The sequence below is a fragment of the Bubalus kerabau genome, chromosome X, assembly GCF_029407905.1.
Source record: "Bubalus kerabau isolate K-KA32 ecotype Philippines breed swamp buffalo chromosome X, PCC_UOA_SB_1v2, whole genome shotgun sequence".
Lineage (NCBI taxonomy): Eukaryota > Metazoa > Chordata > Mammalia > Artiodactyla > Bovidae > Bubalus > Bubalus kerabau.
In genome coordinates, this window is record NC_073647.1 from 79635514 (window position 1) to 79657723 (window position 22210).

Genomic DNA, 22210 nt, shown 5'->3' on the forward strand with positions numbered 1-22210 from the left:
CAGTGTGTGCCTGCAGGAATTACACCAGACTGGGGGAAACAGGCTCTACTCTTGGAGGGTACACACAAGGACCCATGTGCACCAGGACCCAGGGAAATGAAGCAGTGACCCCATAAGAGACTGGGTCAGATATACTGGCTGGTATTGGAGGATCTTTCAAGGGGTGGTAGGGCTGGGGACCACTGTGGGGGGACATAAACTTGAAGCAACAATTATAGGGGGAACTCATGGTGTGAGATACTGCAGAGGTTGCAACTAGCCCCACCAACAGCCTGTAGGCACCAGTACCGGGAAGCCTCTGGCCAAACAAGTAAAAGGGTGGGGAACATAGCTCTACCCATCAATAGCTGCTGCTGCTACTGTTAAGTCGCTTCAGTCATGTCCGACTCTGTACAACCCCATAGATGGCAGCCCACCAGGCTCCCCCATCCCTGGGATTCTCCAGGCAAGAATACTGGAGTGGCTTTCCATTTCCTTCTCCAGTGCATAAAAGTGAAAAGTGAAAAGTGAAGTCGCTCAGTAGTGCCCAACTCTTAGCGACCCCATGGTCTGCAGCCCACCAGGCTCCCCAGTCCATGGGATTTTCCAGGCAAGAGTACTGGAGTGGGGTGCCATTGTCTTCTCCACCCATCAATACAAAAGTGGCTAAAAGTCTTACTGAATACAGCCCTGCCCACCAGAAGGACAAGAACTGGCCCCATTCATCACCAATCTCTACCTTCAGGAAGCCTACACAAGCCTCTTAGATAGCCTCATCAATCAGAGGACAGATAGCAGAAGCAAGCAGAACTACAATCCTACAGCCTGCAGAACAGAAACAACAATCACAGAAAGTTAGACAAAGCAAAATGGCAAAGAAGTATCTCCCAGATAAAGTGACAACTACCTTAATAACTAAGTGAAGTAGGCAACCTTCAGAAAAAGAATTCAGAATAATGGCAGTGAAGATGACTCAGGATCTCAGAAAAAGAATAAAGGCGAAGATCAAGAAGACACAATAAATATTTAAGAAAGATCTAGAAGAACTAAAGAACAAAAAAAACATGAAAAATACAATAACTGAAATGAAAATACACTAGAAGGAATCAATAGCAGAATAACCTTGGCAGAAGAATGGATATGAAACACAGAATAGCAGAAATCACTGCCACAGAATAGAATAAAGAAAAAGAAATTAAAACAGCCTAAGAAACATCTGGAAGAACAGTATATGAATCAATATTCACATTATAGGTGTTCCAGAAGTAAAGGACAGAGGGAAAGGATCTGAGAAAATATTTGAAGAGATAATAGCTAAAAACTTCCCTAACATGGAAAAGGAAACAGTCACCCAAATCCAGGAAGCACAGAGTTTTAGGCAGAATAAATCCAAGGAGGAACATACCGAGACATGTAGTAACCAAACTGATAAAAATTAAAGACAAAGAAAACTATGAAAAAAAGCTACCAGGAAAAAGCAACAAATAATAAACAAGGGAACTCTCATAAAGTTATGAGTTGATTTCTCAACAGGAACTCTGCAAGCGAGAAAGGAGTAGCAAGATATATTTAAAATGATGAAAAGGAAGAAACCACAGCCTAGAATACTCTACCCAGCAAGACAGTCATTCAAGTTCAATGGAAAAATCAAAAGCATCACAGACAAGCAAAGTTAAGTGAATTCAGCACCACCAGACAAGCTTTACAACAAATGCTAAAGGGACTTCTCTAATTGGAAAAGGACACAACTAGAAACAAGAATTCAGTACCACCAGACAAGCTTTGCAACAAATGCTGAAGGGACATCTGTAATTGGAAAAAGAAAAGGTCACAACTAGAAACAAGAAACTTATGAATGGAAAAGCTCATCAGCAAAGACAACCACATAGTAAAGTTAGGAAATCATCCACACACAAATGTGGTATTTAAACCAGCAATTGTTAGAAGAGAAGAACACAAATGTAGGGTATGGGAAATGCATCTGAAATTAAAAGACCAGCAACTTAAAACAATTTTATTCATACATAGATTGCCATATTATAATGTCATGTTAATGGCAAGCTGAAAATCAACAATAGACAGACACACACACAAAGGAATCAAAATACAACACTAAGATTAATTATCAAATCACAAGAGAAAAGAACAAAAGAGGAAGGGAAGAAAATGTACTTATAAAAACAAATCCAAAACAATTGACAAGATGGCAATTAGAATATTCATATAGATTATTACCCTAAACATAAACAGATGAAATGCTCCAATCAAAAGACACAGATTGGCTGCCTGGATACAAAATCAAGACTTGTATATATGCTGCTACAAGAGATCTACTTCAGACATAGGGACACATACAAACAGAAAGTGAGGGGGTATGAAAAGATAATCCATGCAAACAGAAAGCAAAAGAAAGTTAAAATTGCAATACTAAAATCAGAAGAAATCATTTAAAATAAAAACCTTTACAAGAGACAAAGGGACACTTTATAATGATCAAGAGATCAAGCTAAAAATAAGATATTACAAATATATATGCACCCAACATAGAAAAACCTCAATATATAAGGCAAGTATCAATAGCCATAAAGGGAGAAATTGACAGTAACGCAGTAACATCAGGGGATTTAGCCCACTTACACCAATGGACAGAACATCCAGACAGAAAATCAATAAGGAAAAACAGGCCTTGAAAGACACATTAGATCAGATAAACTTAACTGATTTTTATAGAGCTTTCCAACCAAAAACAGCAGAATACATATTCTTCTCATGGGCTCAATGAACATTCTCCAAGATTGACCACATACTGGGCCACAAAAAGAGTCTTGGTAAATTTAATAAAACTGAAGTTATATCAAGCATCTTTTCTGACCAAAACACTATCAAATTAGCAATTATCTACAAGAAAATAAAAACTCTAAAAATCACAAACATGTGGAGGCTAAATGATGTTGTACACAAGAATCAATTGATCACTAAAGAAATAAAAGAGGAAAAAAAAAAAAAAAAAAAAAACTAGAGACAATGAAACAAAAACACAACATTCCAAAAGCTGTGCAAAAACATTTCTGATATGGAATTTTATAGAAATACACTCTTACTTCAGGAAACAATAAAATCTCAAATAAACAACCTAACTTTACCCCTAAAGCAACTAGACAAAGAAAAACTAACAAAACCCAAAGAGAGCATGAGGAAAGAAATTTAAAAATCAGAGCAGAAATAAATTAATTAGAAATATTTAGAAAAAAAGAAAAGATCAATGAAACTAAAAATGGGTTCTTTGAGAAGATAAAACTGACAAACTTTTAGCATATACTTTTGCTTTTCATACTGTTAATAGAAAAAGCAAGGGAATTCTACAGAAATATCTACTTCTGCTTCACTGACTATGCTAAAGCCTTTGACTGTGTGAATCACAACAAACTGGGGGGAATTCTTAAAGAGATGGGAATACCAGACCATCTTACTTGCCTCCTGAGAAACCTGTATGCAGGTCAAGAAGGAACAGTTAGAACTGGACATGGAATAACAAACTGGTTCAAAGTTGAGAAAGGAGTACATCAAGGCTATATATTGTCACCCTGCTTACTTAACTTATATGCAGAGTAATTCATACAAAATGCCAGGTTGCATGAATCACAAGCTGGAATCAAGATTGCTGGGAGAAATATCAATAACCTCAGATATGCAGATAACACCAACATAATTGCAGAAAATGAAGAGGAACTAAAAAGCCTCTTGATCAAGGTGAAAGAGGAGAGTGAAAAAGCTGGCTTAAAACTCAGCATTCAAAATACTAAGATCATGGCATCTGGTCCCATCACTTCATGACAAATAGATGGGGGAACAATGGGAACAGTAATAGACTTTATTTTATTGGGCTGAAAAATCACTGAGGGTGATAACTGCAGCCATGAAATTAAAAGGCGCTTGCTCCTTGAAAGGAAAACTATGACAAACCTAGACAGCATATTAAATAAAGAGACATCACTTTGCTGGAAAAGGTCCATATATTCAAAGCTATGATCTTTCCAGAAGCCATATACAGATGTGAGAGTTGGACCATAATGAAGGCTGAGAGCCAAATAATTGATGCTTTTGAACTGTGGTGATGGAGAAGATTCTTGAGAGCCTCCTGGACTGCAAGGATATCAAACCAGTCAATTCCAAAGGAAATATATCCTTAATATTAATTGGGAAGACTGATGCTGAAGCTGAAGCACCAATATTTGGTCACCTGATGTGAAGAGCCAAATCATTGGAAAAGACCTGATACTGGGAAAGATTGAGAGCAGGAGGAGAAGGCGAGTGATAGAGGATGAGATGGTTGGATGGTGTCATCAACTGAATGGACATGAGTTTGAGCAAACTTCAGGAGATAGTGAAGGACAAGAAAGCCTGGGGGGGGGGGGGTGGGCGGCAGCGATCTATGGGTTTGTAAAGAGTTAGACATGACTGAGCAGCTGAACAACAACAAACCTTTAGTAAGACTTATCAAGCAAAAATTAAAGGTGAGGGCTCAAATCAATATAATTAGAAATGAGAAAGGAATGTTACAATGGACATCAGGTAATACAAATGATCATAAGATACTACTACAAGCAACTATTTATCAATTAAATGGTCAAACTGGAAGAAATGGAAAAATTCCTAGAAAGGTATAATCACCCAATACTGAAACAGATAGAACCATATAATATGAATAGAGCAATTAAATGTACTGAAATTGAAACTATGATTTAAACATTCTCAACAAACAAAGTTAAAGAACCAGATGGCTTCACAAACAATGTCTATCAAACATTTAGAAAAGAGTTAACAGCTATATTTCTGAAATTATTCCAAAAAGTTACAGAGAAAAGAACACTCCCAAACTCAGTATATTAGATGACCATCACCTTGATACACAAACTAGACAAAGATAGCATTCACAAAACAGAAAAGTACAAGCCAATATCACTGATGAAGGTAGACACGAAAAACCTCAACAAAATTCTAGCAATCTGAATTCAATAATATAGTAAAGGGATTATCCACCATGATCAAGTGGGAATCATCCCATGAATGCAAGGGTTTTTCAATATCCAAAAATCAGTGTAAAACACTGTACTGAAGAATAAAAACAATATGATCATCACACTAGTTTTGCAGAAAAAGCTTTGACAAAATTCAGCACTCATTTATGATTAAAAAAAAAAAAAAGAAACCTCCAGAAAGTTGGCTTAGAAGGAACATAACATAGTAAAGGCCATATAAGACAAACTAGAGATTACATGGTAAAAAGTTGAAAGCATTTCCTCTACAATCAGCGAGAAGACAAGGATATCTACACTCTTCATCATTATTCAGTATCAGTCAGTTCAGTTCAGTTGCTCAGTTGTGTTCAATTTTTTGCAAACCCATGAATCACAGCACACCACGCCTCCCTGTCCACCACCAACTCGCAGAGTTTACCCAGACTGATTCATGTCCATCAAGTCAGTGATGCCATCCAGCCACCTCATCCTCTGTCGTCCCCTTCTCCTACTGTCCCCAATCCCTTCCAGCATCAGGGTCTTTTTCAATGAGTCACCTCTTCGCATGAGATGGCTAAATATTGGAGTTTCAGCTTCAGCATCAGTCCTTCCAATAAACACCCAGGACTGATCTCCTTTAGGATTGACTGGTTGGACCTCCTTGAAGTGCAAGGGACTCTCAAGAGTCTTCTCCAACACCACAGTTCAAAAGCATTAGTACTTCAGCGCTCAGCTTTCTTCACAGTCCAACTCGCACATCCATAAATGACCACTGGAAAAACCACAGCCTTGACTAGACAGATCTTTGTTGGCAAAGTAATATCTCTGCTTTTCAATATACTATCTACATTGGTCATAACTTTCCTTTCAAGGAGTAAATGTCTTTTAATTTCATGGCTGCAATCATCATCTGCTGTGATTTTGGAGCACAAAAAATAAATCTGACACTGTTTCCACTGTTTCCCCATCTATTTCCCATGAAGTGATAGGACCAGACGCCATGATCTTAGTTTTCTGAATGATGAGCTTTAAGCCAACGTTTTCACTCTCCCCCTGCACTTTCATCAACAGGCTTTTTAGTTCCTCTTCACTTTCTGCCATAAGGGTGGTGTCATCTGCATATCTGAGGTTATTGATATTTCTCCTGGCAATCTTGATTCAAGCTTGTGCTTTTTCCAGCCCAGCTTTTCCCATGATGTACTCTACATATAAGTTAAATAAACAGGGTGACAATATACAGCCTTGACGTACTCCTTTTCCTATTTGGAACCAGTCTGTTGTTCCATGTCTAGTTCTAACTGTTCCTTCCTGACCTGCATATAGGTTTCTCAAGAGGCAGTTCAGGTGGTCTGGTGTTCCCATCTCTTTCAGAATTTTCCACAGTTTATTGTGGTCCACACAGTCAAAGGCTTTGGCATAGTCAATAAAGCAGAAATAGATGTTTTTCTGGAACTCTCTTGCTTTTTCAATGATCCAGAAAATGTTGGCAATTTGATCTCTGGTTCCTCTGCCTTTTCTAAAACCAGCTTGAACATCTGGAAGTTCATGGTTCACATACTGCTGAAGCCTGGCTTGGAGAATTTTGAGCATTACTTTATTAGCATGTGAGATGAGTGCAATTGTGCGGTAGTTTGAGCATTCTTTGGCATTGCCTTTCTTTGGGATTGGAATGAAAACTGACCTTTTCCAGTCCTGTGGCCACTGCTGAGTTTTCCAAATTTGCTGGCATATTGAGTGCAGCACTTTCACAGCATCATCTTTTAGGATTTGAAATAGCTCAACTGAAATTCCATCTTCTCCACTAGCTTTGTCCGTAGTGATGCTTCCTGAGGCCCACCTGACTTCACATTCCAGGATGTCTGGCTCTAGGTGAGTGATCACAACATCGTGATTTATCTGGGTCATGAAGATCTTTTTTATACAGTTCTTCTGTGTATTCTTGTCACCTCTTCTTAATATCTTCTGTTTCTGTTAGGTCCATACCATTTCTATTCTTTATCGAGCCCATCTTTGCATGAAATATTCCCTTGGTATCTCTAATTTCTTTTAGAGATCTCTAGTCTATCCTATTCTGTTGTTTTCCTCTATTTCTTTGCACTGATTGCTGAGGAAGGCTTTCTTATCTTTCCTTGCTATTCTTTGGAACTCTGAATTCAGATGTTTATATCTTTCCTTTTCTTTTTTGCTTTTCACTTTGCTTCTTTTCACAGCTATTTGTAAGGCCTCCTCAGACAGCCATTTTGCTTTTTTGCATTTCTTTTCCATGGGGATAGTCTCGATCCCTTTCTCCTGGACAATGTCACGAACCTCCATCCATAGTTCATCAGGCATTCTATCTATCAGATCTAATCCCTTAAATCTATTTCTCACTACCACTGTATAATCATAAGGGATTTGATTAAGGTCATACTTGAATGGTATAGTGGTTTTCCCCACTTTCTTCAATTTAAGTCTGAATTTAGCAATAAAGAGTTCATGATCTGAGCCACAGTCAGCTCCTGGTCTTGTTTTTGCTAACCGTATAGAGCTTTTCCATCTTTAGATGCAAAGAATATAATCTGATTTCGGTGTTGACCATCTGGTGATATCCATGTGTCGAGTCTTCTCTTGTGTTGTTGGAAGAGGGTGTTTGTTATGACCAGTGTGTTCTCTTGGCAAAACTCTATTAGCCTTTGCCCTGCTTCATTCTGTACTCCAAGGCCAAATTTACCTGTTACCCCAGGTGTTTCTTGACTTCCTACTTTTGCATTCCGGTCCCCTGTAATGAAAAGACATATTTTTTGGGTATTAGTTCTAAAAGGTCTTGTATGTCTTCATAGAACCATTCAACTTCAGGTTCTTTAGCATTACTGGTTGGGGCATAACTTTGGATTACCGTGATATTGAATGGTTTGCCTTGGAAATGAACAGAGATCATTCTGTCGTTTTTTAAGACTGTATCCAAGTACTGCATTTTAGACTCTCTTGTTGACCATGATGGCTACTCCATTTCTTCTAAGGGATTCCTGCCCACAGTAGTAGATACAATGGTCATCTGAGTTAAATTCACCCATTTCAGTTTATTTTAGTTCACTGATTCCTAGATAGTTTTCAATATTCTAACTAAGACAATCAGAGAAGCCAAAGAGAATGACTCCAAATTTGAGAAGAGGTAAAACTGTCACTGTTTGCAAATGACAAAGAAAATCTTATAGATACTACCAGAAAAATACTAGTGCTCAACAATGAATTTGGTTAAGAGGTAAAATTAATACAGAGAAATATGTTGCATTTCTATACACTAACAATGAAAAGTCACAAAGAGAAATTAAAGAAACAACCCCACGTACCATTGCATCAAAAATAATAAAGTGTTTAGGAATAGACCTACTTAAGGAGACAAAAGACCTGTTCTCTGAAAATGATGATGCTGATTAAAGAAATCTAAACCAACATAGACAGATGGATAAAAATATACCATAATCTTGGATTGGAAGAATCAATATTGTTAAAATGTTAACACTACCTAAGACAATCTACAGATTCAATGCAGTCACCATCAAATCACCAATTGTATTTTTCACAGAACTAGAGCAAAAAAATCTTAAAATATTTATGGAGATACAAATGAACCCAAATAGCACAAACCTGAGAAAGAAAAAAGAGAGCTGGAGGAATCAGGCTCCCTGACTTCAGAGTATACTACAAAGCCATAGTCATCAAAACGGTATGGTTTTGGCACAAAAACAGAAATATAGGTTAATGGAACAAGAAATAAAGCCCAGAAATGAACCCACAAATCTATGATCAATTAATGTTAAACATTCGAGGCAAAACTATATAGTGGAGAAAAGACAGTCTCTTCAATAAATGGTACTGGAAAAACTGGATAGCTACATGTTAAAAAAAAAAAAAAGAAGAAAATAGAATGCTCTTTAACATCACTCACAAAAAATAAGCTTAAAAAAATGGATTAAAGACCTTAGTGTAAATTTGGATACTATAAAACTCTTAGAGGAAAACATAGAAAGAAGACTCTCTTTGATATAAATCATGGCAATATCCTTTATGACTCATCTGCTGGAGTAATGAAAATAAGAAGAAAAATAAACAAATGGGGCCTAATTAAAAAGCTTTTTCACAGCAAAATAAACTACAAACAAGATGAAAAGACCACCCACAGAAAGGAAGAAGATATTTGCAAATGATGCAAGTGAAAATGGATTTATCTCCAAAATTTACAAACAGATCAGGTGTCTCAATATCAATAAAACAAAAAACCTAATCAAAAAATTGGCAGAAGAACTAAATATAGACATTTCTCCAAAGAAGACATATAGGTGGCCAAGAGGCAAAAGAAAAGATGTTAAAAATTGCTAATTAGAAGAATTAAAATCAAAACCACCATGAGCTATTACTTCACATCTGTCAGAATGGACATCATTAAAAAATCTACAAACAATAAATGCTGGAGATGGTGTGGAGAAAAGGGAATTCTCCTATACTATTTGTGGGAATGAAAATTGGTATAGTCACTATGGAGAACAGTCTGGAGGTTCCTTAAAAAACTAAAAATAGAACTATCATATGATAGAGCAATCCCACTCTCAGGCATATATTCGGAGAAAAACTTGATTTGAAATTATGCATGCACTCTAATATTCACCAAAGCACTGTTTACAGTAGCCAATACATGGAAGTAAGATATATGCCCTTCTACAGATGAATGGATAAAGAAAATGTGATACATAAATAAAACAGAATATTACTCAGCCATAAACAAAAGAATGAAATAATTCCATCTGTAGCAACATGAATGGATCTGGAAACCATCATACTAAGCAAGTCAGGGAGACAAAGACAAATGTTATGATATCACTTACATGTGGAGTCTAAAATAAGAAAGATACAAATGAACTTCTCTACAAAACAGAAACAAACTCACAGGCTTAGAGAATGAATTTATGATTACCAGGGAGGAATGTAGGGGCAAGGAGATAGACTGGAAGCTTGAGATTGACATGTACATACGGCTATATTTAAAATAATCAACAACCACCTACTATAATATATATACGGCAATTTTTTAACTCTATGTAAACAGTTCAGTTCAGTTCAGTCACTCAGTCGTGTCCGACTCTTTGCGATCCCATGAATCGCATCACGTCAGGCCTCCCTGTCCATCACCAACTCCCAAGATATAATATGAATACTCAGGTTTGAAATTTTTCCTCCTGTGAAGTCTGTATCAGGCTAAACCATAGAAATATATCAGGAAATAGGTACTAAAAATAGATCAATCCATACTTCACCAATGCTTTCCAAAATATCTGGTGAATTCAACTATATTATTTTTTATTTTATATTAATTAATTTATTTAGTTTTGGTGGTACTGGGTCTTTGTTGCTACACACAAGGCTTTCTCTAGGTGAAGCAAGCAGGGGCTACTTCTTATTGAGAAGCACAGGCTCTAAAGCCTATATGGGCTTCAGTAGCTGTGGCTCACAGGCTCTAGAGTGCATGCCCAGTAGTTGGGGTGTACAAGCTCAGTTGCCTGCAGCAGGTGGGATCTTAGCTCCCAGACCAGGGAACAAATCCACAATCCACATCCCCTGCACTCCAAGTCACATTCTTAAAAAACTGAACCACCAGGGAAGTACCTAAATTATTTATAGATATTATCAAAATCCCTAACCATCTACTGGTACACTGGTGCCATGAGCCAAAAAGAAAAAAAAAAAATTCTTGCCAATTTAAAACAATATTTTAGAATTCAGTCAAACCCATTCTCCCCTGCAAATGCAAATCAAAGAACACATGTATTGATTGTTGCAAAAAGAAAATATAGCTACTATTATTATAAATACAGATTCTAAAGGACAGGTGAATTCTTATCAAAGGTATAAGGGGAAGTAAATACAGCCTGGAACATCTGTCTATGTTTGGTGGAATCAATGAGCTCTTATTTTGTCACTCTGCACTTTTTGTAATACATGGAAAATGCAAAATAAAGCAAACTTTTCTTCACATTAGCTTGTCTATGAATCATGGCAAGCAAAAGATCTGAAAGAAAATTGTTTTAATCTCTGAAATGATGGTACACGTTTGTGCATTTTCTAGATAGTCCTAGAGATTTTCTCGCCATATTTATCATTGCTGAATCCCAATTGCTCAAACTGGCCTATCCAACATCCAAGGGTTACTATGAACAGAAAATATGATGTCAATGATTTAAATAAAGGGATCCTGCTTAGAACTGCCAGGACTGAGTGCTTCAAAACAAAATGTATCAGGAAAAGTTTCCAAAATTTATATCTGATCTCCTGACTACCAACTCAGAACTGGATCTTAACTATAGTACTTATTGAATTACTGGTTGTTTCATTATTGGTAGTATAAATAGTGGATTTTAGTGTACAATATATGGATTCTTATGATATGAAAAATAAAAGTTGACATAATATCTTATAGACAGATAAGGTAAATGTGTATCTAATAAAATGACACTAAGAATTAATGAACAAGATTCCCCTACTATTTTTTTTTCATAAAAGATGGTAAGTTACAATATCAATTCATTTGTTCAAGAAAATGCTATCTGTATGTCACTGCAGGAAAAAAAAAAAAAGTAAATTCAGAAAGTAATAAGGTGGTGAAGAATCATGGTATAATAGCACTACAAAGACATTTAAGAGCCATCTGGTTCAGTCTCTTCATTTTGAAGATGAGGAAACTGTCTCACCATGATATGTCATCGATAAGTTATTTAGGGGGAAACATGGAACAAAACTCAAGTTTCCTGATGTGATCTAGATATATTTAAGTACTAAAGTTGTTCAAATATGAATTAATGAAAATCTCTAAAGGGATATGATCCCCTTGTCACACCACAGTCTCATGCTTGCATTTTATACTTCCTTACAATTTATTTGAGATTTAGATACCTAAACTCTAACACATGTTTTGTATTGTCTCATGGTTCATATTACAGTGACTTTAGCCTTAAACAAAATCTTAAACCCTACTTGTTGAATCTTCAGTACATCATTTGAATATCTATCTTCGGGAAAACCAGAAACTCATGAAAAGCAGTGGAAAAGATGTTATAGTTTATTTGGTATTTCATTAGCAATTTCTCCTCTCATTCAACTGATCAATTAAATTTTTAACCTCAGGATATGGCTCAGATGGATTTAGAACAGACAATTAGTTCCAGACACCAAGTTCTCAAAAAATACCCCTGAAATAGAACATGATGTGAAAGTGATGCACTCAATATGCCAGCAAATTTGGAAAACTCAGCAGTGGCCACAGGACTGGAAAAGGTCAGTTTTCATTCCAATCCCAAAGAAAGGCAATGCCAAAGAATGCTCAAACTATTGCACAATTGCACTCATCTCACACGCTAGTAAAGTAATGCTCAAAATTCTCCAAGCCAGGCTTCAGCAATACATGAACCATGAAATTCCTGATGTTCAAGCAGGTTTTAGAAAAGGTAGAGGAACCAGAGATCAAATTGCCAACATCCGCTGGATCATGGAAAAAGCAAGAGAGTTCCAGAAACGCATCTATTTCTGCTTTATTGACTATGCCAAAGCCTTTGACTGTGTGGACCACAGTAAACTGTGGAAAATTCTTCAAGAGATGGAAATACCAGACCACCTGACCTGCCTCTGGAGAAATCTGTATGCAGGTCAGGAAACAACAGTTAGAACTGGACATGGAACAACAGACTGGTTCCAAATAGGAAAAGGAGTTCGTCAAGGCTGTATATTGTCACCCTGTTTATTTAACTTATATGCAGAGTACATCATGAGAAATGCTGGACTGGAAGAAACACAAGAGCTGGAATCAAGATTGCCAGGAGAAATATCAATAATCTCAGATATGCAGATGGCACCACCCTTATGGAAGAAAGTGAAGAGGAACTAAAAAGCCTGTTGATGAAAGTGAAAGGGGAGAGTGAAAAAGTTGGCTTAAAACTCAACATTCAGAAAACAAAGATCATGGCATCTGGTCCCATCACTTCATGGGAAATAGATGGGGAAACAGTGGAAACAGTGTCAGACTTTATTTTTTGGGGGCTCCAATATCACTTCAGATGGTGACTGCAGCCATGAATTTAAAAGACGCTTACTCCTTGGAAGGAAAGTTATGACTGACCTAGATAGCATATTCAAAAGCAGACATTACTTTTCCAACAAAGGTCCGTCTAGTCAAGGCTATGGTTTTTCCTGTGGTCATGTATGGATGTGAGAGTTGGACTGTGAAGAAGGCTGCGCGCCTAAGAATTGATGCTTTTGAAGTGTGGTGTTGGAGAAGACTCTTGAGAGTCCCTTGGACTGCAAGGAGATCCAACCCGTCCATTCTGATGGACAACTCAGAACTTACAGAACTAACACCCAAGAAAGTTGTCCTTTTCATCATAGTGGACTGGAATGTAAAAGTAGGAAGTCAAGAGATGCCCAGAGTAACAGGTAAGTTTGGCCTCAGAGTACACAGTGAAGTAGGGCAAAGGCTAACAGAGTCCTCCCAAGAGAACACGCTGGTCATAGCAAACACCCTCTTCCAACAACACAAGAGAAGATTCTACATATTGACATCACCAGATAGTCAATACCGAAATCAGACTGATTATATTCTTTGCAGCCAAAGATGGAGAAGCTCTATACTCATCAGAAACAAGACTGGGAGCTGACTGTGGCTCAGATCATGAATTTCTTATTGTATAATTCAGCCTTAAGTTGAAGAAAGTAGGGAAAACCACTAGACCATTCAGGTATGACCTAAATCATATCCCTTATGATTATACAGTGGAAGTGACGAATAGATTCAAGGGATTAGATCTGATAGACAGAGTGCCTGAAGAACTATGGATGGAGGTTCATGATGTTGTATAGGAGGCAGTGCTCAAGACCATCCCAAAGAAAAATAAATGCAAAGAGAAAGGCAAAATGGTTGTCTGAGGAGGCCTTACAAATAGCTGAGAAAAGGAGAGAAGCGAAAGGCAAAGGATAAAAGGAAAGATATACCCATTTGAATGCAGAGTTCCAAAGAATAGCAAGGAGAGCTAAGAAATCCCTCCTCAGTTATCTATGCAAAAAAAAATAGAGGAAAAGAATGGAATGGGAAAGACTAGAGATCTCGTCAAGAAAATTAGAGATACCAAGGGAATATTTCATGCAAAGATGGGCACAATAAAGGACAGAAATTGGATGGACCTAACAGAAGCTGAAGATATTAAGAAGAGGTGGCAAGAATACACATAAAAACTATACAGAAAAGATCTTCATGACCCAGATAAGCACAATGGCGTGCTCACTCACCTAGAGCCAGACATTCTGGAATGAGAAGTCAAGTGGGCCTTAGCACTATAAACAAACTTAGTGGAGGTGATGGAATTCCAGTTGAGCTATTTCAAATCCTAAAAGATGATGCTGTTAAAGTGCAGAACCGAATGTGCCAGCAAATTTGGAAAACTCGGCAGTGGCCTCAGGACTGGAAATGGTCAGTTTTCATTCCAATGCCAAAGAATGTTGAAACTACTGATCAATTGCACTCATCTCACATGCTAGCAAAGTAATGCTCCAAATTCTCCAAGCCAGGCTTCAACAGTAGGTAAACCATGAATTTCCAGATATTCAAGCTAGACGTAGAAAAGGCAGATGAACCAGATATCAAATTGCCAATATCCTTTGGATCATCAAAAAGGCAAAAGAATATCAGAAAAAATCTACTCTGCTTTATTAATTACTCCAAAGCCTTTGCCTATGTAGATCACCACAAACTGTGGAAAATTCTATAAGAGATGGGAATGCCAGACTACCTTACCTCCTTCCTGAGAAATTTGTATGCAGGTCAAGAAACAACAGTTAGAACTGGACATTGAACAACAGACTGGTTCCAAATTGGGAAAAGAGTACTTCAAGACTGCATATTATTACCTTGCTTATTTAACTTATATGCAGAGTACATCATGTGAAATGCTGGGCTGGATGAAGCACAAGCGGGAATCAAGATTTCCAGGAGAAATATCAAAAACCTCAGATACACAGATGACACCACCCTTATGGCAGAAAGCAAAGAAGAGCTAAAGAGCCTCTCATTGAAAGAGAAAGAGGAGAGTGAAAATGCTGGCTTAAAACTCAACATTCAAAAAACAAAGATCATAGCATCTGGTCTGATCACTTCATGGAAAACAGATGGGAAGCAATGGAAACACTTTTTTTTTTTTTAATAAAAAGACTTTATTTTGGAGGATGCCAAAATCACTGTAGATGGTGAGTGCAGCTATGCAATTAAAAGACACTTGCCCTTTGGAAGAAAAGCTATGACTAACCTAGATAGCATATTAAAAAGCAGAGACATTACTTTGCTGACAAAGTTCCATCTAGTCAAAGCTATGGTTTTTCCAGTAGTCATGTATGGGTGTGAGAGTTGGAATATAAAGAAAGCTGAGTGTTGAAGAATTGATGCTTTTGAACTGTGGTGTTGGAGAAGACTCTTGAGCATCCCTTGGACTGCAAAGAGATCAAATTAATCAATCCTAAAGGAAACCAGTCCTGAATATTCACTGGAAGGACTGATGCTGAAGCTCAAACTGCAGTACTTTGGCCACCTGATTGGAAGAGCCGACTCATTAGTAAAGACTGATGCTAGGAAAGATTGAAGGTAGGAGGAGATGGAGGACAACAGAGGATGAGATGGTTGGATGTCATCACCAACTGGATGGACATGAGTTTGAGCAAGCTCTGGGAGTTGGTGATGGACAGGAAAGCCTAATATGCTGCAGTCCATGGTATCACAAAGAGTGGGACACAACTGAGAGACTGAACTGGAACTGGAATAAGAATGAAAGATGCCTTTAAAAATGAAAGTGCTATAATTATAGGTAAATATCTACATAAACATCTAGAAGCATAAAAGTTGTCTTCAGTAACTGAATTTGAAAGTGGTAACTTTTACATTATGTTTAAATTACATATATTTAGCTGATTGATAATGATTCAGAAAGGCAGAGACTCATTGATACTGGGGAAATATTCATCTTCTGCATTGTCTAATACTTGTGCGTTTACTCCTATAACCATAGCACCTTTCGTACTTGTTTACCTACTTTCATAACTGGCTCATGGCTAGTCAGTATAATTATTGACCAAGTCATAAAAACAGCCCTTTTAATCATTTACACTCACTCCCTAATCTACAATTCAACATAACAATATGAAAATGCCCAAAATATCATAAATTCATGTGCATGAACATGTGCCCCTTGTGTGTGATTATTATTATTGAAAGTATACAGATATTCAAACTCCAGCTTCAGATTTAGAGTGGTGTAGAAAGTTCTTAAGAGTAACAAGAACTTTAATGAATATCTAAACCAACCTCTCCATCTTACAAATGAAAAACTGGATCCTAAAGGGGATAAGTGAGAGACAAAACAAAATAGACAGTAGGGCTAGGATAAGAAATCAAGTATCTTGAGGCAATTTTATAGTTTCCTATTTGGATGAACTGTGCCCATCTCTTCATACGTTTGAAAGCTTTTCTGCCAAAACTGTGAATAAGTAAATTAACTAAAGGAGAACTATGAGTAATCAAATCTTGAGGTTTGCAATTACTTAAATGAAATGGTGGGTCAGTTTATTGCAATATGGTTTTATTATTAAAATAACATTTAATTAAATTAATGGTGTTGCATTAATAATATCACTCCAAAAATGAAAAACAGTTTATATCTCCCTCATTATGTCTCTCTACAGTCAAGTACTGCATGTTGGCTTGTTTATTGTTTACATTCAAAGCTACTTTGGGTTAAGTATGATGTATTAAAATATGAATAATAAAACATCTGGCGATATGAAATGTTAATGTGGTATATCACGTTGAATCTAATGGAAACAATTTTGAAATTCCCTATAAATCAACTGGGTAGATGTAAGCCTTTTCAGAGGTAGTATTCAGACTCATTTTCAGGAAATGCTTATGCTCTGAACTCTGTTATTTGGAAAAAACATTTGGACTCCAAAAGATTCAGAACTCAACTAACAGGAAAGCCATACAAATATAAGAATAGAATGAAAGATCAGAGAAGCCACATGCAAGTAGTTACAGACCACTTAAGTGAAGAGCAAATATTACAGTGATTCTTAGGAATCACCACTCAGGGATAGATACAAAATTAAAAACTACTCAGCTCATCACCATGGCTAAGAGGGAAAGGCAGTCAAACATAGGTATATGCAGAGTTTGTAAAACAATTGCAGCTGTATGTGGGCTAGACATCAGCAAAGCCATCAAATGATGTGAGACTGGAAATCTGCTATATTGGCATGAACTGTTTGTTCAGTTCAGTTCAGTTACTCAGTCATGACTGATTCTTTGTGACTCCATGGACTGCAGGGCGACATGCTTCCCTGTCCATCACCAACACCCAGATTTTACTCAAACACATGTCCATTGAGTCAGTGATGCCATCCAACCACCTCACCCTCTGTCATGCCCTTCTCCTCCTGCCCTTAATCTTTCTCAGCATCAGGGTCTTTTCATATGAGTCAGCTCTTCACATCAGGTGGCCAAAGTATTGGAGTTTCAGCTTCAACATCAGTCCTTCCAATGTACATTCAGGGCTGATTTCCTTTAGGATGGACAGGTTGGATTTCCTTGCAGTCCAAGGGACTCTCAAGAGTCTTCTCCAACACCACAGTTCAAAAGCATCAATTCTTCAGCACTCAGCTTTCTTTATAGCCCAACTCTAGTTTGTACACTTTGTTAAGCCACAGATAGATATGAAGAGAAGATACCCTCAATCTTTGCTAAAGTTCAGCTTATTCTACAAAAACAGCAGATTGGAGAATGCACAATAAGGCAGTGAATTTGCCATTTAGAATGGGGCCAGAGATAGGAAAATGATGATTAGTAAGGGTTGGGAGGGCAAGCAGCATTGCTCATTAGAAAGTGCAACCAAACCAGGAACCTAGGAGAAGGCTGACTTCTGCTTTTAGCAAACTGCTATCCTGTAGCCTGAAATGCCTAACAAAATTTGAGGTTGCCAAGCAACTTTTTATTTTCCTATAGACTATTATGAAAATGAATAAAAATACATTTTAAATGTCTTTGAGATTCTAATAATCTCTTCAAATGCTCCAATTACATCTAATGTTAAAAGATTAAAGCAAGAAAGAAACATCATATTGAACTTATACCAGTATATTTTATTTTCCATTTTCCTGCTTGTTCACGAAATGTTAAGAGAATTGATGAAAAAAGTGAGGATAGTTAGGAAGGTGAGAGAGTTTCATGACCAATTGAGCTAACACTAGGTTGGAAACAACAAACTTTATATACCACTTATCATATGCCACACAGTTGTAAGTTCTTTACATATTTACTTATTTAATATTTACAAAACACTTCAGAGGGAAGTAGCATCAGTATTTCCATTTTTCAGATGAGGAAACTGATTCACAGAAACTGAAAAAACCTGTCAAATGTCAAATGAAAAACCTGTCAAAATTAACCTTCACAGCTAATAAACCTTGAAGTTGTATTTAAACTCAGGTACACTGACTCCAGGTTTCCTTAATGCAGATATTTTCAAAGTTTATAATATGCTAATATTTATTGTGACTTTCCAAAAGAGGTAGAGAGCACACTATTTTCTAAACTTTTGCAATAATGGAACTTGTTTTTACAGAATATCTATTAAAGACTCAAAAGACACCACTAATCCATAGAATGAAGTTTGAGAAATACTGTTGTAAACCTTTTTTTTTTTTTTTTAACTTGGATGCATGCTTAACTTCAACTATTTTGACACTATTTCTCTGTTTTTGAAATATATATTTATATAAATATATCAGGAATTTTTACATAGTTATAAATTTAAATTTAGGAGTTTTCAGCTTACATAATGCTAACTACTATCTCAGTTTTCACAGTTTACATACAATTAACTACTATCTCATTGGGTTATACTTGCCCTTGGTGATATCCTTTTTTTTTTTTTTTTTAAATTTTATTTTATTTCTAAACTTTACATAATTGTATTAGTTTTGCCAAATATCAAAATGAATCCACCACAGGTATACATGTGCTCCCCATCCTGAACCCTCCTCCCTCCTCCCTCCCCATTCCATCCCTCTGGGTCATCCCAGTGCACCAGCCCCAAGCATCCAGTATCGTGCATCGAACCTGGACTGGCAACTCGTTTCATACATGATATTTTACATGATTCAATGCCATTCTCCCAAATCTTCCCACCCTCTCCCTCTCTCACAGAGTCCATAAGACTGTTCTATACATCAGTGTCTCTTTTAAATTAGAAATGTTCCAGGTTTTTAAGCATAGTCACTGACAATTATTATATTGTTGGTACCTCTCAATAGACCATTTCTTTTTCATGAAAATTTGAGCTATAAAAATTCTTCAAATGGTACACACAAGTTCTTATAGGTTATACATGTCCCTAGGTACTTTATTTAAGCATTTTTATATAGTATTATAGAGTAGACATGTCAAGATAATTTCTAAGGTCTTGCAGCCCTGACCTCCAATTGGTCTGATTTTCAAACAAGAATTGGCACATCCAGCAAATATCATTGTAAGTCTATGGGAGGGTTGCATTAGACATAGATTAATGGTAACAAAACACCTCCAATTTCTGACATTAGGGCAAAGAGTAGCTATTCCCAGGAAGCTGGGGACCCAAGACAAGTTGAAGCAGCACCTTCCACAGCCCCTCCGTCCTCAAGTGCAGGATTTTCTCATATAGACCATCCCACCAAATAAGACACCAAGCTACTAGTCTATGAAATATAGACTCTCAGATATTAGTCAACTTCCAAAAGCTACAGAAATAATTAAAAGCTAACACTTCATATACCAGAATGACCTTGAAAACTGTTGTACTAGTCAACTTATTTTACTTTTTATATTTAATTTCATAGATATTATTGACACTTTAAAAAATATATGTGGGTGTCAGCTTCAATAGTTCATATACTAAAATTAGGACAAAACAGAGAAAACTACCATGGCCCCTGCACAAAGATAAAATGTGAATTTGTGGAGTGGTCAATATTTTTGGTGATAGTTGCACAACAGTGTGACTGTACTAAATGCCACTGAATAGTAGTCATACAATTGTTAAAATTGTAGACTTTATACAATGTATATTTTATCAGAGGAAGAGAAAACATAATTGGTCAAGTTAGTGATCTCTTACAAATTAAAAACAGATTAACATGGATGTAAAAGAAGAAAAAAAAATATTAACTTCTGGGATACTGCAAAATATGTGGTTATTTTCTCCCATAGTTGCTCAAAGAAAGATTTTAAGTTTTGTGTTATATGTGTTGCTGTTTGTTGTTCAGCTGCTCAGTCATGTCCAGCACTTTATGATCCTATGGACTGCAGCACGACAGGCTTCCCTGTCCTTCAACAACTCCAGGGCTTGCTCAAATTCATGTCCATTGAGTCGCTGATGCCATAAAAACATCTCATCCTCTGCCGTCCCCCATCTCCTCCTGCCTTCAATCTTTCCCAGCAACACAGTCTTTTCTAATGAGTCAGCTCTTGGCATCAAGTGGACAAAGTATTGAAGCTTCAGCTTCAACATCAGTCCTTTCAGCGAATATTCAGGACTGATTTCCTTTAGGGTTGACTGGTTTGATCTTGCACTCCAAGAGACTCTCGAGAGTCTTCTCCAACAACACAGTTTGAAAGCATCAATTCTTCGGGGCTCAGCCTTCTATATCGTCCAATTCTGACATCCATACATAACTACCAGAAAAAAACATACCTTTGACTAGATGAACTTTTGTCAGTAAAGCAATGTCTCTGCTTTTCAATATACTGTTTAGGTTTGCCATAGCTTTTCTTCAAAGGAGCAAGTTGTTTTAATTTCATGGCTGCAGTCACCATCTGCAGTGATTCTGGAGCCCAAGAAAATAAAGTCTGTCACTGATTGATCTATCTATTTGCCATGAAGTGATGGGACTGGATGCCATGATCTTAGTTTTATGAATGTTGAGTTTTAAGCCAGCTGTTTCAATCTCCTCTTTCACCTTCATCAAGAGGCTCTTTAGTTCCCCTTCACTTTCTGCCATAAGGGTGGTGTCATCTGCATATCTGAGATTTCTGATATTTCTCCTGGAAATCTTGAATCCAGCATGTGATTCACCCAGTCCAACATTTCTCATGATGTACTCTATGTAGGTTAAATAAGCAGGGTGACGATATACAGCCTAGACATACTTATTTCCCAATTTTGAACAAGTCCATTTTTCCATGTCCAGTTCTAACTGTTGCTTCTTGACCTGCATATAAATTTCTCGGGAGGCAGGTAAGATGGTCTGGCATTCCCATCTCTTGAAGAATTTCCCACAGTTTCTTGTGATCCACACAGTCAAAGGCTTTAAGTAGTCAATGGAGAAGAAGTAGATGTTTTTCTGGAATTATCTTGCTTTTTCTGTGATCCAACGTATGTTGGCAATTTGATTTCCAGTTCCTCTGCCTTTTCTAAATTCAACTAGTACATATGGAAGTTCTCAGTTCACATACTGTTGAAGCCTCATTTGGAGAATTTTTAGCATTGCTTTGCTGGCATGTGAAATAAGTGCAATTGTACAGTAGTATGAACATTCTTTGGCATTGCCTTTCTTTGGGATTGTAATGAAAGTTGACCTTCCCAGTCCTATGGCCACTGCTGAGTTTTCTAAATTTGCTGGCATACTGAGTGCAACACTTTCACAGCATCATCTTCAGGATTTGAAATATCTCTACTGGAATTCCATCACCTCCACTAGCTTTGTTCATAGTGATGCTTCCTAAGACCCAGTTGACTACACACTCCAGGATGTCTGGCTCTAGGTGAGTGATCACACCATCAAGGTTATCTGGGTCATTAAGACCTTTTTTGCACAGTTCTTTGGATTCTTGCCCTCTCCTCTTATCTTCTGCTTCTGTTAGGACCATACTGTTTCTGTCCTTTATTGTGCCCATCTTTGCATGAAATGCTCCCTTGGTATCTCTAATTTTCTTGAAGCAATCATTAGTCTTTCCCATTCTATTGTTTTCCTCTATTTCTTTGATCACTGAGGAAGGCTTTCTTATCTCTCCTTGTTATTTTTTGGAACTCTGCATTCAAATAGGCATATCTTTCCTCTTCCCCTTTGTCTTTCACCTCTTTTCTTTTCTCAGCTATTTGTAATGCCTCCTCAGACAACCA

General features: G+C 37.1%; 1 protein-coding gene and 1 non-coding gene across 2 annotated transcripts in view; one reads left to right on the forward strand and one right to left on the reverse strand.

The window, feature by feature from the left end:
• Positions 1-22210, reverse strand: part of DACH2 (dachshund family transcription factor 2) — an 800915-nt gene that overhangs the window by 308177 nt on the left and 470528 nt on the right. The window lies entirely within an intron of this gene.
• Positions 19964-20066, forward strand: LOC129640473 (U6 spliceosomal RNA). Its single transcript, XR_008708842.1, has one exon. It is a non-coding gene; the product is annotated as a U6 spliceosomal RNA (small nuclear RNA).